Genomic DNA, 21,197 nt, shown 5'->3' on the forward strand with positions numbered 1-21,197 from the left:
GTAAGGGGATGGAGTTCCAAAGTGAAGCTGCTAGATGGCGGAAGCAGCAGCCACCCTGTCGCTTCCTTTTAAAGCGAGGCACCTCCAATAAGGATTTTTGAGCAGAGCGCAGGCTTCTAGTGGGAGTATATTTAGAAACCAGACTGCGAATAAAGGCAGGGCCTTTATCTTGTGTGGCCTTGAAGGTGATACAGCCAGCTTTAAAGGCAATGCGTTGGGAAATCGGAAGCCAGTGTAGCTTTTCTAGTCCTGGTTTAATAGAAGACCATTTTGGCTGTTGTAAAATGAGTCTAGCCGCCTGATTCTGGACTAGTTGAAGTCTTTTTGACAGGCACACTGGAAGTCCCAGGTAGACGCTGTTGGAATAGTCCAGGCGGGACATGACCAAGGCAATAGTGACCTGGATTAAGGCAGACTGGGTGAGTAAGTGAGCAATTTTTTTTATTTTCCTCATTTGGAAAAAGCTTGCGGAAACCACGGCACCCACCTGGGTTTTTAAGGACAGGTCCGTATGGAGCGTGATACCTAGGCTCTTTACAGCAGTGGACCTTACAGGAGGAATGCCCAGGTCTGCTGGCCAGTAGTTGACACTCCAGCTGGATAAACTGTTCCCGGGCAAAAGTAGTTCTGTTTTGCCCGGGTTAAGTTTTAGATGGTTTTCGTTCATCCAGCATTGGATGTGTCTCATGGTGTTCTGAAATTCGGACACAGCATCAGGGATGTTCAGTTGGAATAATAGCTGTAAATCGTCCACATAGTTGAACACCGTGACTTTAAATTTCTTAAGGGAATGAAGAAGAGGGCGGAGATAAAGATTAAATAATAAGGGGGATAATGACGACCCCTGCGGGACTCCACAGGTGGATGTATGCCTAGTGCCTGTAAAGCTGCCAAGTTGAATTGCCTGAGTCCGGCCCTCGATAAAGGAAGTGATCCAGCTCAACGCTGGTCCTCTCAGGCCAGCCTGTTCGACACGGTTGAGCAAGATGTCATAGTCAACCGTGTCGAACGCAGCCGAGAGGTCAAGCAGCACCAAGGCTTGGTGTGTATCGGCATCCGCATTGGCTCTAAGGTTGTCTTGAAGCGCCAGGATCACCGCCTCTGTTGAGTGACCTGGGCGGAACCCCGCTTGATTAGGCTCCAAGTAGTTGGTGGTCTCGATGAAATTAGAGACACTCTTAGAGACATGAGCCTCCAATACCTTTGAGAGGTAGGGCAGCAGGGAGATAGGTCGATAGTTTGTAAGATCCGAAGGATCCTTCCCTTGTTTTTTTACCAACGGTATAAGGAGGGCTTTTTTAAAATCTGTGGGGACTCTGCCTTGTCTGAGGGATTCATTGAGAATAGGCAGGAGTGCATGTGGGAGAGATAGGCCTAATTCTCTAAAGATGGAAGGGGGGCAAATATCATTAGGTGACCCTGATTTGATCCGTTGAAGGAGTTCCGACAATTGTTTGGGGTCAATCGGAGGAATGTGGTCTAAAATCTCTGGATTCTTATATGCGTCCTCAATGGTGTTGCTGGCAGGGTGTAGTGGTATACTTTGTTTGATTGTAATGATTTTATTAATGAAATAGTTGTTCAAATCATCACATAAAGCTTGAGAATGTGCGATAGGTAGTGACGTACGCTCATCGTTACAGAGGTCGTTCACTATTCTAAAGTTGTCTTTAGTTTGATTCTGAGATTTCAGAATTATGCCTGAAAAATAATCGGTCTTCCTCTTAAGAATGGTTTTTTGGTAGAGACGTCGACTAAGGCAATAGACCTCTTTATCTTGTGGAAGATAATTTCTGCGCCAAATTCTCTCTTTTTGCCTGACCTCTAGTTTAAGTTGTTTGAGGTCCGCAGAGAACCATTTATGAGCCTCTTTGTCGCGTGAGCGTGAAAATTTTACACTAGGGGCATGAATATTGGCAGCACTTTGGATCCACAGGAAGAGCGCTTCATAGATTTCATCTACGTCTCCCAAGTAGTCGAGTGGTGGCAAAGTAGAGGCCAAAGTGTCCAGAAAAGCAGGAAGATCTATCGCCCCCCATTTGCGAGTTTCCCCTCCAGGCTGTGGAGGAGTCTGATGTTGTCTCGTTACTTGAAGGGAAAAGTAAACAAAATGGTGATCAGACCAGATGCAGGGTTGAATCAAGATAGACGTTAGTGGGAGATTATGCGACCATAGTTGGTCAAGATGATGGCCTTTCTCATGAGTGGAAGACTGTGTGAATTGGGTCATATTGATGTCGGTGAGTGAATCAAACAATTCTCTAGCTTGGGTGTCAGTGTCCAAGTTGTCAAACCACAGATTAAAGTCTCCAATAAGGATGGTATGAGGGTATTTCATGGTGACAGATGCTAATTGTTCGGCGAGTCCTGAGGGAAAGGCGGGCATAGATTGTGGGGGACGATAAAGTAGAACCAGGACTATGGCGCCTTTCTCAGTATCAGTTTTTATGACTAGATTTTCAGTACCAGGTAGCAGCAGGGACGGGCGACTAATGAAGTTATGTTTTTTATTAATAATGGCCGCCACTCCCCCTCCAGCTTTACCTGGGGCGCGATTTACTGCCAGTATATAGTAGTCTAATGGAAGTGAGGCCAGTATGTCAGGCTGCGAATTCTCAGTGAGCCAAGTCTCTGTGAGTAGTAATAGGTCGGGTTTTTGTGAGGTAAGTAGCAAAAAGATGTCTAATTGATGCTTCACCAAAGATATAGTATTAAGGTAAATGCAGTCCAGCTTGAGCAGAGGTAGGTTGGAGCAAGTGGGGAGTTTAATAGGTGCCATACTGCGTTTGTAATTCGGTCCCGGAGGTAAGATGACCTGAGAAATGCCTAGATCGCTCAGGCGTTTAAGCGTGTAGCAGGGGAGTGAGGGGCAAAGGGGCGCTGGAGGTCTAAGGTCTAAGAGTTCCTGGGCGGTGTAAGTGTGGATGGGTAAACGGGCAGAATGACATGGCCCTGGTCCCGTGCGGTCACGGACGGGCACAGACGGGCTTACCTTAGGCGCACCTTCGGCGCGCCGCCGTCGCGCCCGCTGCGCCCGTCCGCTGCGCTCCCGGAGGCACATTGCCTCTTATGCTCTCCCTCGGGAAGCACTAGAACGCTGACTGCGTCCAGGCTCCCGGGAGACACCCACCCAAGATGGCGCCTCGCACTCCCCTCTCCAGACCCTGATGGCCGGGGAGAGTGTGCCACGAGAGGCAACAAGAACCTGCACAACTAAAAAACGTTAGTCACACAGAATAACGCAATTTAAAATGCGCACATGTAATTTTTACACATTTTTACTAAACGTATTAAAAACGAATTAAATTGGTGCAAGGTAACAGTGATCTCTCCGCTCGTGTCAGGCTTTCAAATGTTACACAGACGGATTCAGCAAGCAAAGCAGGGTGCTGCCACCAACCCTTAGCTTCGCCGCGAGCCTCGTCGTCTTGGCCCTCTTATGCTCTCCCTCGGGAAGCACTAGAACGCTGACTGCGTCCAGGCTCCCGGGAGACACCCACTTAAGATAGCGCCTCGCACTCCCCTCTCCAGACCCTGATGGCCGGGGAGAGTGTGCCACGAGAGGCAACAAGAACCTGCACAACTAAAAAACGTTAGTCACACAGAATAACGCAATTTAAAATGCGCACATGAAATTTTTACACATTTTTACTAAACGTATTAAAAACGAATTAAATTGGTGCAAGGTAACAGTGAGCTCTCCGCTCGTGTCAGGCTTTCAAATGTTACACAGACGGACTCAGCAAGCAAAGCAGGGTGCTGCCACCAACCCTTAGCTTCGCCGCGAGCCTCGTCGTCTTGGCCCTCTTATGCTCTCCCTCGGGAAGCACTAGAACGCTGACTGCGTCCAGGCTCCCGGGAGACACCCACCCAAGATGGCGCCTCGCACTCCCCTCTCCAGACCCTGATGGCCGGGGAGAGTGTGCCACGAGAGGCAACAAGAACCTGCACAACTAAAAAACGTTAGTCACACAGAATAACGCAATTTAAAATGCGCACATGTAATTTTTACACATTTTTACTAAACGTATTAAAAACGAATTAAATTGGTGCAAGGTAACAGTGAGCTCTCCGCTCGTGTCAGGCTTTCAAATGTTACAGAGACGGACTCAGCAAGCAAAGCAGGGTGCTGCCACCATAAGCTTGCGATCCTATTCAGTGCTTATGATTATCAATGGGGATCCCCTGAGAGAGAATGAATGGTTTCTTACCTGTAATCCTAGTTCTTTCTCGGGGGGATCTCCATTAAAATCATAAGCAACCCTCTCTCCACGCAGATATACCACTATACTACTGATTCCTTCGTCAAAAAGAACTGATTAAACTGCCACATACAGGGATATTGAAGGTCAGAAGGACCTGAAAGGTGCAGGGCTTTATTTACAATGTTTTTTTTAAGTTCAATAAAATTTTATTGATAATAATAAGAGAGAAAACCAGGTGTCAAAACAAAGTACAACGTGATATCAAGTTTAAGGATCTAAGCAGAATAATACTATCATACAAATGCAATCATTATAATAAAAGAAATCTGGGTACAAAATGAGAAAAAAGAAAATGGCTAAGAGAAAACACGTTAAGCACAAAATATGAAAAACATGAGAACCTTGGAAGGAATAAAAAAAAATTGATACAATGAAGCATAAGTGGAATGTATCGAGCGATTAAGGAGGTTTAGGAACTTCCTGTTGTGGAGGCGGAGGGTGAAACAAGCGTTTACTACATGAATCAAGATAAAGTGTGACAGGAGTCCATAAGTCCATGCGTTTTGTGGCCATACATGCCGGGAAAACATGAGCAGTATCGAGTCTATGGTTATGGCATACATTAAACCACCATGCCTTGAAGGAAATTTTGGAGAAGTCTTTCCAGTTGACCGTTATTTGTTGGAAGGCAGCGGCAAGTAATAACTCAACGATCTGAGGTTTTAGATCAACGTCATCCCAACAAGGGGAGAGGCTACCCATAAAAATATGTGTGTGAGAAAAAGGGATAGAAGTGTGAAAAATTAAATTAATTTGAGTCCAAACCTGTAGCCAAAAACTACGAACATGAGTGCATAAAAATAACATATGAAATAAATTAGCTTGTGGTGACGAACAAGACCAGCATGTGTGGGAAGTATTAGGAAAGCGTTTGTGAAGGTCAGAGGGTGTGAAAAGGAGCCTATTGTAAATAAAAAACAAAGTCTGAGTGAGGGTTGCTGCTCTGGAAGATTTACGAAGTTTGGTCTAGATTTTGTCCCAGAAGGAAACCGACCAAGAGACAGACATATCATGCTCCCAGGACCCTTCCACTTTAGATTTAGGCCTTGGAGTCTCACCAGTGTGAAGGTATTTGTAAATTGCAGTGGCTTTTGGTGTAGTGCGTAAGAAGGAATGAAGTGTGGAAGTGGGAGTGGATGTAGCAGGAGGAGGGCAGAGCTGAGAGAGGTCATTGTATTTCGTTAGGGCTGTGTTTTTAAGCAATTGATATTTGCTTGCAAAGGAAGTGGGTAAGTCATAGAGGGAGCGAAGGGCGTCAAAAGATAAGAAAGAGGAGTGAGAAAAAAGTTGGGAGACCCACTGCAGACCTCGAGTATGCCAAGATTTCCAAAAAAAGGGTCTGTCACGAATGAGTAAGGACGCGTTATGCCATATGGGGGAGGAGAGGAAATCAGCAATGGTAGTAGGAGGTGAATGGGTGGAAGAGAGGAGTAATTTAGTGGTAAACTTATGGATCAGAGTAGAGATAGAGGTGGGTTTACGAGAAAAGGAGAGGTATTCAGCAAAGGAGAAGGGAGAAAGAAGGAGGCGTTCAAATTTGGCCCATAGAGGACACGGGGTGTCAGGGTCTTGTAGCCAAAAAGAGGCTTGCCTCAATTGGAACGCCTTGTGGTAGGCTGGGAAGTCAGGAAAGTTAGCCCCACCTTCTGATTTAGGACGAATCAAACGTGCTAGAGACATTTGTGACTTCTTTTTATTCCAAAGAAAGGACGTTAGAATAGAGTTAATCTTTTTGAAAAATTTGGAGGGGACAGGGACCGGAATATTGGAGAGGGTGTAGAGAACAATGGGAGACAACATCATTTTAATGGTGTCAAGGCGACCCCACCAGGATAGGTAGAGGGGATGCCACTTGGAAGTGAGATCCGTTAATTTTTGAATGCATTTGGACATGCACATGGAAACAGTGTCTGGGATGGTAGGGGTAATATGCATCCCAAGGTACTTGATATTGGATGGTTTCCAAGTGAAGTTAGAGGCGGCAAAATCGGGTTGGAATGTGAATTTAGTCAAGGGGAGGATCTCACATTTATCATTATTGAGTTTATAGCCAGATATTTGGGAGTAAGCATGGACTTCAGTGAGAAAGGCAGGAATGGAAACGGAGGGGTTGGAGACAAATAGCAAAATGTCATCCGCATAAGCGGCTAGTTTGATGTGTAAGTCTGGCAATTGGAAACCGTGAATGGAGGGGTTTTGACGGAGCTTGGAGAGGAAGGGTTCTAAGGCCAGATTAAAAAGAAAGGGAGATAAGGGACAGCCTTGGCGAACACCTCTTTTTAAATCAAAAAAGGAAGATATTTGACCGTTGGCACAAACCGCTGCGCGTGGGTTAGAATAAAGTAGTGAAATTAGGGATATAAAGTCCATTCGACCCTATCAAACGCCTTTTCGGCATCCAGGGCAATGGCCGCAAGGGGATGGGGTAAAAGGCGAGATTTAGAAAGAATGTTGAAGAGGAGTCTGGTGTTATCAGTGATAAAACGACCTTTGACAAAGCCCGACTGTTCCTCACCCAAAAGGTCTGGAAGAAGAAGGTCGAGACGTACTGCAAGAGACTTTGCAAAAACTTTATAGTCAATGTTGACCAAAGAAATTGGCCTGTAGTTTTTGCAGTGTTGGGGGTCCTTCCCCTCCTTGGGTATGAGGCAAATATGGGCGTCTGAAAAGGAGCCTGAGGAAGAACCCAAGGAAAGGAAGGTGCCAATAAGGGAATGGAGTCTAGGGATAATTAGTTTCGAAAAGGGAGAAAAAATTCTACTGTGAAGCCGTCCGGTCCAGGGGCCTTGTCTTTTTGGAGAGTTTGAAGCGCTTTGAGTAGTTCTTGTTGGGATATATCAAGTTCTAAGTGAGAGAGGTCAAGTGGAAAGTGAGACGGTTTTTGAATAGAGGAGAAAAATGTGTCCAGAGAGTGGGAAGAAGACTGAGTTTCAGAAGAGTATAAAGTCTTGTAGAAGGTAGAGAATTCGGTGAGGATGTCTGCGTCTGTGTGTTTGAGATTTGAATTGGCGTCGTAGACTGATTCAATGTTTAATTTATTGTGTTTCACCGTGAGATAATTAGCTAAGATCTTGCCAGCCTTATTTTTGCCTCCATAGAACTTGGCACTAGATTTTAATAAGTACAAGGATGCATCATCCGTAGATTTTTTGTTAAATTTCATCTTAGCGTTAATCAGGGCGGTTAAAGTTTGCTGTGAGCGGGAGGTGAAATAAGAATGCTCCAATTTCTTAATATCCAGAAGGATAGCCTTAGTAAAATCGCGAGCAGCTCTACGTTTTTTAGCAACGAAGCCAATAATGAAATCTCTTGCCGCCGCTTTAAAGGCATCCCAAATGGTGTGTTTGGGGACCGGGGAGTTATCATTTAGGGAGAAAAATTCATGGGAGAAGGAAGTGAAGGAAGCAGTAAATGTAGGGTCTAGGAGGAGAGAATTGTTGAAGCGCCAGCGTTTAGGACCTATTGATTTGGGTAAGATGTCCAATTGAACTAATGTGGGGGCATGGTCAGAAAGTAAAATCGGACCAATTTCCGCATGTGTAAGAGTTTGGGCGATATTGTGGGTAACAAAAATGTAATCAATTCGGGATTGGGAATGGTGACATGGAGAATAGAAAGTAAATTCCTGAAGTTCTGGGTTACATAGACGCCAAGCATCAGTGAGTTTGTGTTGGGAAATAGCTTGAGAGAAGGATTTGTGAGACTTGTTAGGGATGAAGTGTGCTTTGGAGTTCCTATCTAGAAAGGGATCCAGGGGTTGATTGCAATCTCCTGCTAATATAAAATTATCATCAATGAATCTGGTGATGTGCTGGGAAAATGAGTGCCAAAAAGTGGGATCACCAGTGGTAGGGGCATAAACATTTAGGAGAGAAATTGGAACATTCTTGATAGAGAGTTTGGCATATATCCATCGGCCTTCAACATCTGATTCCTGAGCAAGCAGGGAATGGGAAAGAGCTTTGTGACATAAAATAGCAACGCCATTACGTTTACCATCCCCAGGGGAATAGTAAACATCACCCACCCAGCTTCTCTTCAATTTGACAGATTCTTCAGCAGATAAATGGGTTTCTTGTAAAAAAGCAATGTCCACATTTAAACGTGAAAGATGAGATAAAATTCTTTGTCGTTTGATAGGGGAGTTGACGCCCTTAACATTCCATGTGATTACTTTCAGAGACATATCATATCAAAGAAGAAGAAGAAAACAAAGGAAAAAAAAAGAGGTGCAAAGGAGACCCAGAGGATTAAAAAACCAAGAAGAATAAGAGAGTCGGTGGAAATCGGTGTAGTATAATAAAGAGTAAAAGGATGAGTAAAGAAGAAATAGGGTGAGGAAAAGGAAAGTAGAAGCGAGTTGTGTGGAGAAGAGGATAAGGTAGTCCAAGAAGTAGTTAGAATGATAGGTAGAAGACAGTAATAGAAGAGTATTCGAAAACCAAGAGAGAGAGACACCTGTGAAACAGAGGAAATTGGGGAACTTAAAAGTGAAAAAGATACAAGGAGGAAAGTGAACAACCGGGAGGAAAGGGAAAACATACTTACGAAGGGTAGAGATGGGGAGGGTTGATCACCAGGGCAAGGATACGCGAGGAGATGGATGAGGGGGGAGCGCCAGGCAAAGGAAGCAAGCGAACGAACCAACAGGTCGGGGGAATGACGCCATACATATTGTAAAACCTGCAAGGAAAAGGGAGGAAAAACAATAATGAATGAGACGAAGGTGAGAACAAGACAATAATGAGTGACAAAAAGGTATGTAAAGAGGCGGTAGTGAACAGTACTAACTAACGAACAGAGATAGAAGAAAAACGACGGAGAGTGAGGGGAAGAGCAGGAGAACAGGAAAACAGGAGTCGCCGGAAAACGTGGCATAAACAAACAAAAATACATTCAACAATGCACGACAAGCATGCAGATTAATTGAAACTTCAATGCTTCATCACGCAGAAATCATGGCGGGAAAGCTGACGAGGAGCTGGAAAAGTCCATATCAGAGGCCTGAGTTGCATTCAAAAAGCTTCGAAGGCGAACAGGATCTTCATATGTCGTAGTTTTGTTGTTGTAGGTCACTCTGAATAGGCAAGGGTGGAAAAGACCGTATCTGGCTCCAATGGCACGAAGTTCTGGTCGCATGTCCAAAAAGGCCTTGCGGCGAGTAGCTGTGGCTCTTGCGTAATCCTGCGCAAAGAAAAGATTGGAGCCCGACCATTGCAAACGAGGTGAGGCACGAGCCGCTGAGATAACTTTGAGGAGGTCAGTATATTCTAAGAAGTACATGATAACACCTCTTGGTCGTGAAGAAGGAGAAGAAGTAGAAGGGAGGCGACCCAACCGGTGTGCACGCTGGATGTTAAGCGTAGTATCCTCAGGTAGATGAAGAAGCTTGGGCAAAAATGATTTGAAGAAGGCAATGGGATCAGACCCCTCACAATTCTCCGCCAGGCCGTAGAGACGAAGATTGTTGCGCCTGTTACGGTTCTCCAATTCTTCAACCTGCTTTTGAAGAGAAGAAATTTGAGATTGCATGTGTGTTACTTTGGAGGATGACTCTTGTAGAGTAGTTAGGGAATGTTCTACTGTAGTCACTCTGGCATCCATCTGAGACCAATTGTCAGTAAGAACCTGCAATTTAGAATTGGTTTCTTCCATGAAGGGTCTGAGGGCACGGATTTCTTCCAATAACAGCTCCATGGAAACAGCCGATGTGGACCCCATTGGCGATGGAGGATCTTTTTTAAGGCGTTTCGTCGTGACCTTCCCTGGAGGCTGGATGGGCCGCTCCGTGTTAGACTGCGACATTTGAGTGATGAGCCCTTGAGAGGCCTCGAGGTGCGCCAGTGCAGAAAAGACTTTGGAGTTTTTAATGAAGACACAACGTGGAGTTTTGGAGGTGCGAATAATGCCTTCTTTTCCATAAAAATGAAGTTCAATAATATCCACTACTAGTCCAGAGGCATTGAAGAGTATGCGTTGGAGCTTCTGACTGAAAAACTGCGCAGGATGCAAGTATGCCAGGGAGTGAGGAAAATGGGTGGAACAGCGACCAATTCGCTAATTGAAGGAGTTAACGCATTGATGATGAGAGCAGAGAGCCACCATGGTGATGAAATATAGAGAAATGGCACGTTGTGGAGCAAAGGAGGTCCGTCAAGGAGAGGACATCATGAATGCAAGGGGAGCAAGTAAAGGAGAGCGTGTAAAAACCGTGCTCAAACTGCCCCAAATTGTAGATAGTGTTAAATATGTGAGCATGAGAGAAAGCAGCGCATTTAGCATAGAATTAACTTAGTCTGAATGCACCTGCAGGGTACCTGAAGAGATAGAAGTCCATTTGCTCAAAATGGCCGCCAAGGAGATGAAAACGCGAGTTAAACTCGCTAAAATCCGTTGAGAGGCAGCTTATGGCATACGCATGCAGCGGTGAAGCATAGATGCAGAAAATACCTCACCAGGAAGAGTTGGTGATGCGTAGGGCTCTGTGGCAAACTCGCATTGTTGTGGAGCGGGAGCGCCGCAGTCCGCGCTGACAGGACACAAAATGGCGGGCGCGACTTTCACTCAGCCGCGTCCGCTGCGAAATCATCAAAAACGGCCATTCCGTCGCTCGGAAGAGACCGCAGCTGAGAGCCCTTTGTCCGCTGCAGTCTCCGGTCGTGGAAAACCTGCCTTGCAAATGCAGGTAGGATGGTGAAAGCGGCGAAAACCCCTAGCGACCGGGAGCGCTCACATCTGCGCTGCCGTCCTCGCCGGGCGCCAAGCCACGCCCCCTATTTACAATGTTTCAATGCTGCAGCCTATACCGGCTACATTGTTATGTATTATTTCTGAGCTTACTTTAAAAGAAGTAAAAATCATTTGCGAAGGATGTTTTTAAAAGATCACTTTTCATTTTCGTTTGTGATTTTTAATGGTATTGCCCTTTTTTCCTTTAAAGTTTTAAAGTAATTCCATAAACATTGGCAATATAGTCTGTTTTTAAGTCGGCAAAAATGTAACGTCAAAATGTCTGTCATATATGTTTACTGGCCTTTCCAAAGCAGTGGCGACCTGTACGTTTTAGAGGAAGTGGGGCGGACGGGACACACTCCCACGCACATGCACACATACACACAACACTTAAAGCAATGTATTCACACACACGCACGCATGCACACAAAAACATTCATTCACAGCACTCTTCACCAAACATTCATACATACACAAGCACACAAGCACATCCATTCACAACACTCTTCACCATACATTCATACATACACGCATGCATACAAACCCATCCATTCACAACACTCTTCACCAAACATTCATACATACTTGCATGCATGCACCTTACAGTTTAAAACCAAAACAAACACCACCCTGCAGCCAACTCTGCCTCGTAGGTTCCAGAAGGTTTGGGACTGCTGCCTTCCCTCATAGGCTAACCTAAGGTCAGCCAATAAGGGAAGACAGCAGTCCCAACGTCATCACAGAGTGGGATGAGGTCGGTGAGACTGTGGACCCCATCCCACTCTTTTGATGAAGTGTCACTGATTGACACTCGACCTTGGGCGCTTCAGGGCTTAAAATTAAAGCGCCCAGGTGCAAGGCAATCAGCTAAATGCGCATGTCTGGCTCCTGGCTGCTTGAATTGAAAGTGAACAGTGTCTGTCAGGCTGACCTTGGTGCAGCATGACAGACACTGTTCATGAGGGGCGAAAGATGGAGGGACGTGGCCCCTCGGCTCCAATGGACCGGCCGCTCCTGTTCCAAAGCAAGGCAAAGTAGATGTGACTTTGAAGGAACTGCTCCGGGTTCCCCACACATGAGTGGGACTGTTCAGTGCTTATGTTATCAATGGTTGATGAAAGAGAGAGAAATAAAGAAATACGAGAGAGAGAGAGGAATAAAGTTTACAAGCCCTAAATGCTACGGAGTCTGGTGGACTGTTTCTTCCTTCCTGTAAGATAGAATCCTCACTATATATGTAGGCTCAAAAAACAAAGTTGAAAAGGAGTTAAGGACTATTACCATGGTGGTAGTAACTTAGCCATCGAAAAATAAACATAAAAGGCATTTACAGGTCAAGGTGGCACCTTCACCTTGTGTGCAAACTCGACCATGTTTCATCGTCCTTAATTGACATTCTTGTATTTGAGAAAACGTAAAAACATATGTGTTCTACAGACTAATTTGTTTCTATAGTGTGTTAAAGGTTGCATGAAGGTGTCACTCACTTATTGAAGTGACACTTAGAGCACTGAAAAACAGGGGTTGCATGGGTGCATAAACATAGCAGTACTGGAATATGATAGTGTGGGTGTACAATGGAAGATGTGTGTTTACAATGGTGGTATTTTGTGTATGATGAAGGTTGTGTTGGTGAATAAATGAGGCAAAGTACGTATATGATGATGCCTGCTTCAAAGGCTGTTATTACTTGACTAAGAGCCAAATGTAATGAATATGTTAAAATGATTTATTATGTTTGTAATTGTGTAAAGTTATGAATGATTGCTCAACGACATTTTTGTATAAACTATTCAGCCTTGTAAAACAGTGCTTGCGTGGGTGCATGATGGCTATTGCGTTGGAATATTATGCTTAATGTGTGTAATTTATTTTTATTGGGAGAGTCTACTATTATTTGTGCTTGGTGCCACGAAGGCAGGTGGGTTGGCATACGATTATCTCAGTGTTGGTGTTGGATAGAAAGTGTCGGATTTTTATTGGGGGTGTACAGACCTGTATTGAAGACTGTGTGGGTGTGTATAATGAACGGTTTAGTTGGTGGGAGACACTGGAAAGCGAAGGGTTAATCAGTCAATTCTGTTATGGTAAGTATGTGTGCCAAGAGACCTCCATAGGCAGCAGGCTGTATGGAGCAGTGTTACGAATACAACTGTATTTTTAGGAATATGACCTACTAAATGTTATGTTTTGGCAAAACACTATTGTGTAAGAATTCAACGTTCATCGGTAATGAGGCGTACAGCCAGAAGGCAACCTAACTAAGACACACAAAAGTGAGTACATGGTTCGAAAGGAGGTGATAATAAAATAATTAGCTATGGACTTGTGTAAAATGGGACAAACAGCTATAATAAGATATAACAATGCCAGAAAACAGACATATGTTTGTAACCGGAGCAAATGGTTACCATCCAAAAAACAAGCATTTGCAATGCAATAGGTCTTGCATGTACATGAGTTTGAGCTATTGGCGTTGAAACTGACAATGCATTTTATTTATGTTTCGGTTTTTAAAACATAAATAAAAGACTTTGGGGATCTTCACAAGAACGTGTGATAATTACCACAAAATTAGCTTAAAGCAACTCTTCTTATCGCAGTCCATTGTGAATGCTACGTCTTAACGTAGCATTTACAACACGGAGGTAGCATGAGATAGGCCCACGATAACACTTCAAATGTCAGCGATTGCCGCAAAAATGTAAAACACAAATGCTTAAAAAGTTGCGATGAGGCCAATCGAGATACAAAAATCAGTGAAAACCAGCAACAGGCCTGCAGTTCACAGACGTCAGGCGGGAAAAATCACCATAAAAGTAGGAAAAAAACAGACAAACAAATGCCAAACAATAGCGAAGCACAATGGAAGTACGGAGGACAACCAGAACCCCACAAGCCCCACGGAGGACCAGCCTTGAGAATTTGGGGTCAGGGAAGGGCAAGGAGAAGAAGAGTAGGAAGAACCGGTTTAGTCCGCAGGAAAACAGGATCCTGATAATGGAGGCGGTAGAATACCATTCAACAACTGTTCATCACCTCCACTGTGTCATTGGCAACAAAAATGGACTATGGCAGTCCATCGTGGAAAAGGTGAATGCAGTCGGAGTGCTGAAGAGGACAATGGAAGAGGTCAAGAGGTGCTGGAATGATGGCAAGCGCAAAACCAAGCTGAAACTTGCCAACAACTGGAAGGCAGCAATGCAGACTGGAGGTGGGATTCCTACGTCAAAAGAGGACCTGGACAACATGGAGGAAATGGTGTCCACAGTCATCAGTGGTGAGACAGTGCTAGGAGTTCGGGGACCGAACACTGCTCAACATGACCCGACACAACAGCACCAGGGTGAGTAAGGAGCAGGGACTGGGGGGACGGGGGAGATGGGCACCATGGCACACATGTACAATTAAGTAGAGCACATCTGTGGGCAAACCATGCCCCAGCCCCCAACTCCCACCAAGAGACCAATTTACCCAAGTATGCAACATCTCAGCACTGTATAAGCACAGAAGTCAAAGGCACACCGCATGAAAGGCATAAGGGGCAGCAAAATCAGAGCTGCAGGGGTGACCCCCAAAATGCAGCACACACACACATAACATGCAGAGCATATCAACATTGACACCAATGTGGTACAAACTGCAACACGTCCACAACAGAACACAGGACACAACTGGTGCTGCTTGTGTGTAGAAACTGGGCAATCACATTTGGCACTGCAGGGAAATGTGAGTTAATTTACAAGTACAAACACACATCCGTTATGTTGTCGAAATGTCCACTGTCCCCCATCAAATAGGTAGCTCCTCCCAAATAGCCGCAATGTACACAGCCATGCAGTCTGTATGAAAACATGTACAATGTGACAACATACATGTGAACACAATGTTAAACTGCATCTCCCCTTCACATTGCAGAGGGATAACCAACACCTCCTTCAGAGCAGCCCGAACCTCTCTTCTCTGATGACGAAGAGGACCACCATAGCTTTAACTCCGACACCCTCCAACAGCTTGTGGAGAACCTCTGCAGCCCACTTCCTGGAGCAGAGCAGCCCAGCTGCTACGAGGAGACCCCACCCCCGTCACAGACCACAGAACAGGCAGCACCTACCACCACCCTGCCTCCCAGGACCCCCACGAAGAACACATAGCCTTCCAACGCAGTGTGTTGGTGTGCCCGGAGAATCTGGCTGAACAGGTGCGGGTGGGCTTTGACTGCATGGCAGCCAAACTAGATGCCATACGTGGATGTCTAAGTCCCATCAGGGACCATTCATGGTCCCTAACGGACACCCACAGTCCACTCCATGCTCTCCAATGGACCATGCCTGACATCTCTGGAGCCCTGACTCAAAGCCTAGAACAACTTTTTCAGTCAGAGTGGCTCTAGCGATGTCACCCGGGAGTTGGGACACATGCGGAGGTTAATGGAGACCATTGAGTGTACGCAGGCAAAAAGAGCGGCTGCCACGGCTGCACACAAGCGAGAAGTAGCTGGGTTTCTCAATGACCTCAGGACCATCCTCATTGCATTGCTGCAACAAGGCCTGGCACTAATGCATGCTGCTGCTAGGACTACATTCACATCTCCGCCCCCTGAAGTGTCAGTGCCACAGAGTGCAGCAGACATTCCACCTCCAGCCTCTGAGTTATCACTGCCACACAGTGCTGGAGACAGAACACCACCATCCACACGTAAGGCACATGAAGCAGCAGAGGATAAAGATGCGGATGAAATCACCTTACTGGTAAGAAGAAAACTGTAGCATTCATCTCTGCCATATGGTCTGTTTCTTTTTGGTTCTGCCCTCTGCATCATCACCTACCACTGTCCCCCAATACACTCTGCGACACTCACCTTGGATCTCGACATGGACTGCCATATTCTGTTTGATCGCCAAGGACACAGCAATCAGACTGCGGACTGAACTCTTCCTCTTCCTTTGGACTTGTCATTTCCTGAAGGACTCTGGCTGGCCCTCCATGGGCATTAGTTAATTTGCCAGTGGCCCGGTGGCAGTGGGCAGACTGGTCAGCGCTTAGGAGAGCCTGTCATCACTCTACGCATTTCGCCCCGCTGATTGCGAGCGGAGGCGCTATTTCACTGCTCATTGTTTTATAATCACTGTCACTAACCTTTTTTAAATTATACAGGTGCTGATGTGATTTCTGCTCCTAGGGGTGAGGTGCCGGCTGGGGCTGATCGTGTTTCGCGGGCTCCCAGCGGCAGCGGGCGCCATCTTAGCTTGGGCTCTATTCTCTATCCCAGCCCTGCCACTCCCCCGCCACTCCGCCCCTATTTAGGAGCGCGTTTCCCCTCTCCCTCATGTTTGCCAGTGGCCCGGTGGCAGTGGGCAGACTGGTCAGCGCTTAGGAGAGCCTGTCATCACTCTACGCATTTCGCCCCGCTGATTGCCAGCGGAGGCGCTATTTCATTGCTCATTGTTTTTTAATCACTGTCACTAACCTTTTTAAAATTATGCAGGTGCTGATGTGATTTCTGCTCCTAGGGGTGAGCTGCCGGCTGGGGCTGATCGTGTTTCGCGGGCTCCCAGCGGCAGCGGGCGCCATCTTAGCTTGGGCTCTATTCTCTATCCCAGCCCTGCCACTCCCCCGCCGCTCCGCCCCTATTTAGGAGCGCGTTTCCCCTCTCCCTCATGTTTGCCAGTGGCCCGGTGGCAGTGGGCAGACTGGTCAGCGCTTAGGAGAGCCTGTCATCACTCTATGCATTTCGCCCCGCTGATTGCGAGCGGAGGTGCTATTTCATTGCTCATTGTTTTTTAATCACTGTCACTAACCTTTTTAAAATTATGCAGGTGCTGATGTGATTTCTGCTCCTAGGGGTGAGTTGCCGGCTGGGGCTGATCGTGTTTCGCAGGCTCCCAGCGGCAGCGGGTGCCATCTTAGCTTGGGCTCTATTCTCTATCCCAGCCCTGCCACTCCCCCGCCACTCCGCCCCTATTTAGGAGCGCGTTTCCCCTCTCACTCGTGTTTGCCAGTGGCCCGGTGGCAGTGGGCAGACTGGTCAGCGCTTAGGAGAGCCTGTCATCACTCTACGCATTTCGCCCCGCTGATTGCGAGCGGAGGCGCTATTTCATTGCTCATTGTTTTTTAATCACTGTCACTAACCTTTTTAAAATTATGCAGGTGCTGATGTGATTTCTGCTCCTAGGGGTGAGCTGCCGGCTGGGGCTGATCGTGTTTCGCGGGCTCCCAGCGGCAGCGGGCGCCATCTTAGCTTGGGCTCTATTCTCTATCCCAGCCCTGCCACTCCCCCGCCGCTCCGCCCCTATTTAAACGTGCGGTATGAGGCAGCGCAGCGGACGCGACGGAGGCGCGCCGGAGTTGCGCCTGAGTTAAGCCCGTCTGCGCCCGTCCGCGGCCGGCTGGGGCCAGGGGCACGAGACGCTGCCCATTTTACTATGTATTCACCCTCTCTGCTTTGCTCCTTTTGGTCACCAGGCACTATTGATCCCTCATCAACTACCCTTCTGATGCATCTCGGTTTGTTCACCCCCCTCCTTCGTTTTCCCCCTAGGATTGTATCTCATCTTGCTACGTCACCAATCATGCCCCCCTTTGCCCCTCCGTTACTTTCTATCCCCCTTGCTTCAGAATTTAGCACTTCGGCCACACTCCTAAATACTAGGTCTGCGGTCAACCACCAATACGAACTATTCGATTACATCGACTCTCACGAACCAGATCTCTTATTTCTGACAGAGACCTGGTTCAAGGCCGACTCCCTACCCAACGTGCTAGCCGCTTTACCACCTGCATATTCCGCCATTCGGGCGGATCGCCTAGAAGATAAACGGGGCGGAGGAGTGGCCCTAATAGCTCGTACCGACTTCAGTTTTCAAATTCTCCCTTTCCCCCCTATTCCCGACGTAGAATGCCTTATAGCTCGTTCAACCTCTCACCAGGCTCCGTTCACTTTTGTTCTAATTTACCGCCCCCCCAACCAACTCCTTCCTTTCTCCCTAGCATCCAGACCCTCCTGGCTACCCTGGTGATTAATAATTCCTCAGTACTAGTCCTAGGGGACCTTAACTTTTGGCCCAATGACCCTGCCGAGACTCCCCAATCCAAAGAGTTCACTAACCTCATGACTAGTCTGAACTTTTCTTCACTTGTTCACAGTTCCACTCATACACATGGTCATACGCTAGATCAAATTTGGGCACTGAACGTCCCGTCCACATCCCCTACTATATCTCCCTGTTCCTGGTCAGACCATTCCATCATCACCTTTTCTCTCGCCTTAGCCCCTACGGCCAAACCACAGCTCCCCAAGAACATCTGGGTTAGAAAATGGGGCAAAACCGACATGTCTTCTCTCTGCTCGACCCAGGCCAAAACCAGTCCTGACCTTTCAGGCCTTGCAACTACTTTCCAGCTGACGGCCATTAACAACTGGCTGACCCTGGCAGGTGACGAATTCGCCCCCCTAAGGCGACTTACAGTCAAGCGGGCTCATGTCGCCAATCGCTGGTTCACCCCAGACTTAAAAGAAAAGAAACTAGCTGCAAGGAGAGCCGAGCGAGCCTGGAGAAGATCATATAGCCCCGAGCTTAAGACTACCTACTGGTCTTTTTTACAAACTTATAAAAAAGGCATCCTCGAGGCTAAAACTGAGTTCTACACGAACAGGATATTGGCAGCAGAGTCTCACTCGAAGGAAATCTTTTCCACCGTCCATGAACTAGCATCATCCAGCAGAACCACGGCCACCATCCCCCCTTCCCAGACCCTCTGCAACTCGCTCAACGAGTTTTTCATTGATAAAGTTGCTAAAATCAAACTTAACATTGCCCTGCCTTCCCCTACATTTGTCAATCCCTCCCCACCCCCAACAGCCATTAAACTGACCACCTTTTCGCTGTTAACCAACGATACATTCCCTCCACTGCTCCGTCGGGTAAAATCAGGCTCCCCCCTGGATTTTGCCCCAGCTCATATCCTTAGGGAAATCTATCTGGCTTGCCCTACCCCACCTTTGACCAAGCTTAATGATTCACTCAAACACGGCACAGTTCCCAGCTTTCATAAATCGGCGGTTGTCATTCCCATCATAAAAAAACCTGACGCCGACCCATCTGCCCCTTCTAACTACCGTCCCATTTCCCTGCTGCCCTATCTAGCAAAAATCCTTGAAACCCACATCACGTCCACCCTTAGCACTCACATAGAGACAAATCATTGCCTCTCTCCCTGTCAAGCTGGCTTCCGCCCCCGGCACTCTACGGAGAAGGTGGTGATTTCAGTAATGGACACACTACGAGAAGGTATTGACGCCAACCTTCCGCAAGCTCTGATACTCCTGGACTTGTCCGCCGCCTTTGACACGGTGGACCACTCCATCCTCCTCCACCGTGTCAGGGCGGTGGGCATAGAGGGCTTGGCCTTCTCATGGCTCGAGTCCTTTCTAGCTGAGAGAGCTCAAGCGGTCCATCTGGCTGGCTTCGCCGCAGCCTCCCGTAAGGTAGAGTGCGGGGTCCCCCAAGGATCGTCGCTCTCCCCTCTTTTGTTTAATTTATACATATACCCCCTCATTTTTATGTTACAGCAGCTGGAGGTCACGGTGTTTACGCCGATGACCTTCAGCTAATCTTTAACCTCTCCCACTCACCTTCATCTGCCCAAAATGTCCAGACAACCATGAAGCTCATTCAGGACTGGATGAACTGCAACCACCTTAAACTCAACCTGGACAAGACCGAGTTGGTCCTGACCGGAGGTGGTTGCAGTCCGTGGTCCCCTTCTTTTTGGCCCCCGTCCCTTGGTGTCCCCCCACTCCCGGTACCCAAAGTTAAAACCCTTGGGATTCTCTTAAACTCACAACTCTCTGTCCATTCACAAGTTGGTTCAGTGGTCTCTTCTTGTTTTTTCTCCCTCAGAGTAATCAGGAAAGTCTCTCGTTTTTTTCTCCCTTCTGCTTTAAAAATTATTATGCTGGCCATGCTACTATCGCGGATCGATTATGGCAACATAATCTACAACGGGGCCCCAACGGGCTATGCGATCCACCACCTGCAGCTGGTGCAGAACCAGGCAGTTCGCCTGATTTATGGCCTACCTAAATTTCACCGGGCCACTCCATTACTTAAAGCACTGCACTGGCTGCCGGTGAAAGAGCGCGCCCTCTTTAAACTTGGCTGCCCCACCTTCCAGGCAAGGTCGGGCACCGCCCCCGAGTTTATATGCTCTGCTATTAAGCCTTATCTCCCAGGCAGAGAACTCCGCTCCTCTCATTTGGCCCTCCTTGCCATTCCTCGATTTAAAAAACAGGGCGGGTGGAGCAAAGTTCACTGTCCTTGCTCCAGTTTCTGGAACTCCCTCCCTGTTGCCCTTCGAACATCTCCCTCCTACCCTCAGTTCCAGAAGGATCTTAAAACCTTCCTATTTGCTCAAGCCTATACTGCCTAAACCTTTCCCAGCTGCTACCGTCCACTGCATCACACATAGCGCCATGAAACCGCTGGGTAAAAGTGCGCTGAACAAATAATTTTAAATTCAAATTCAAAATTCAAATTCCTTGTCAAGCCCAGTACGGAGCCACGCCCAGAGCCCCGGGGTCATTGTTCATACCCTTATGCTGGACTGGCATACGCCAAGCCAGCCCACTCCGCTTATGCTCACAGGGGGGACGACAACGCTACATGTGCCAGGTCTTCCCTTTAGTGATCTGAAGTTCACAGGTCTAGTTGTCAGCATGCCACAGCCACTTCCTCATGGCTGGTTTACACCCACACTGCACCCATCCAGCACACGCGTCACAGGACATGTAACCCTGCCAATAAAAAGGGCTGGGCACACGTGCTCGACGCCGTTTCCACTCTTTATCTGAGTGTATACGTGTGGTGTTAATGTAGGCATAAGGGCCTAGGGCCCTGCAAAATCACGTTCCCCAGGGTCGGAGTTGACATGATGTTGTCCGCACCATGATACTCAATCATACAGGGTCCATGTCTTGCGGGGAACAGACTTGGTGGCACCAGATACACTGCGGCAGGCACAGGCACACCGCCACGTGACGGTGATTTTCACTGCACTGAGGTATGGGCACCTTAAGTGCTGAGCGGGTGTGCACCCTGCTATGATGCCACATCCTGGCAGTTTGGACTGTGACCTTAGTTGTGTTCTTGGTCCTTCCATTACGCTGGTTTTGTTGCTCTCTCTGTAGAAGTTGCTTTT

This window comes from Lissotriton vulgaris, chromosome 1_1 (genome assembly GCF_964263255.1).
Source record: "Lissotriton vulgaris chromosome 1_1, aLisVul1.2, whole genome shotgun sequence".
Classification (NCBI taxonomy): Eukaryota; Metazoa; Chordata; class Amphibia; order Caudata; family Salamandridae; genus Lissotriton; species Lissotriton vulgaris.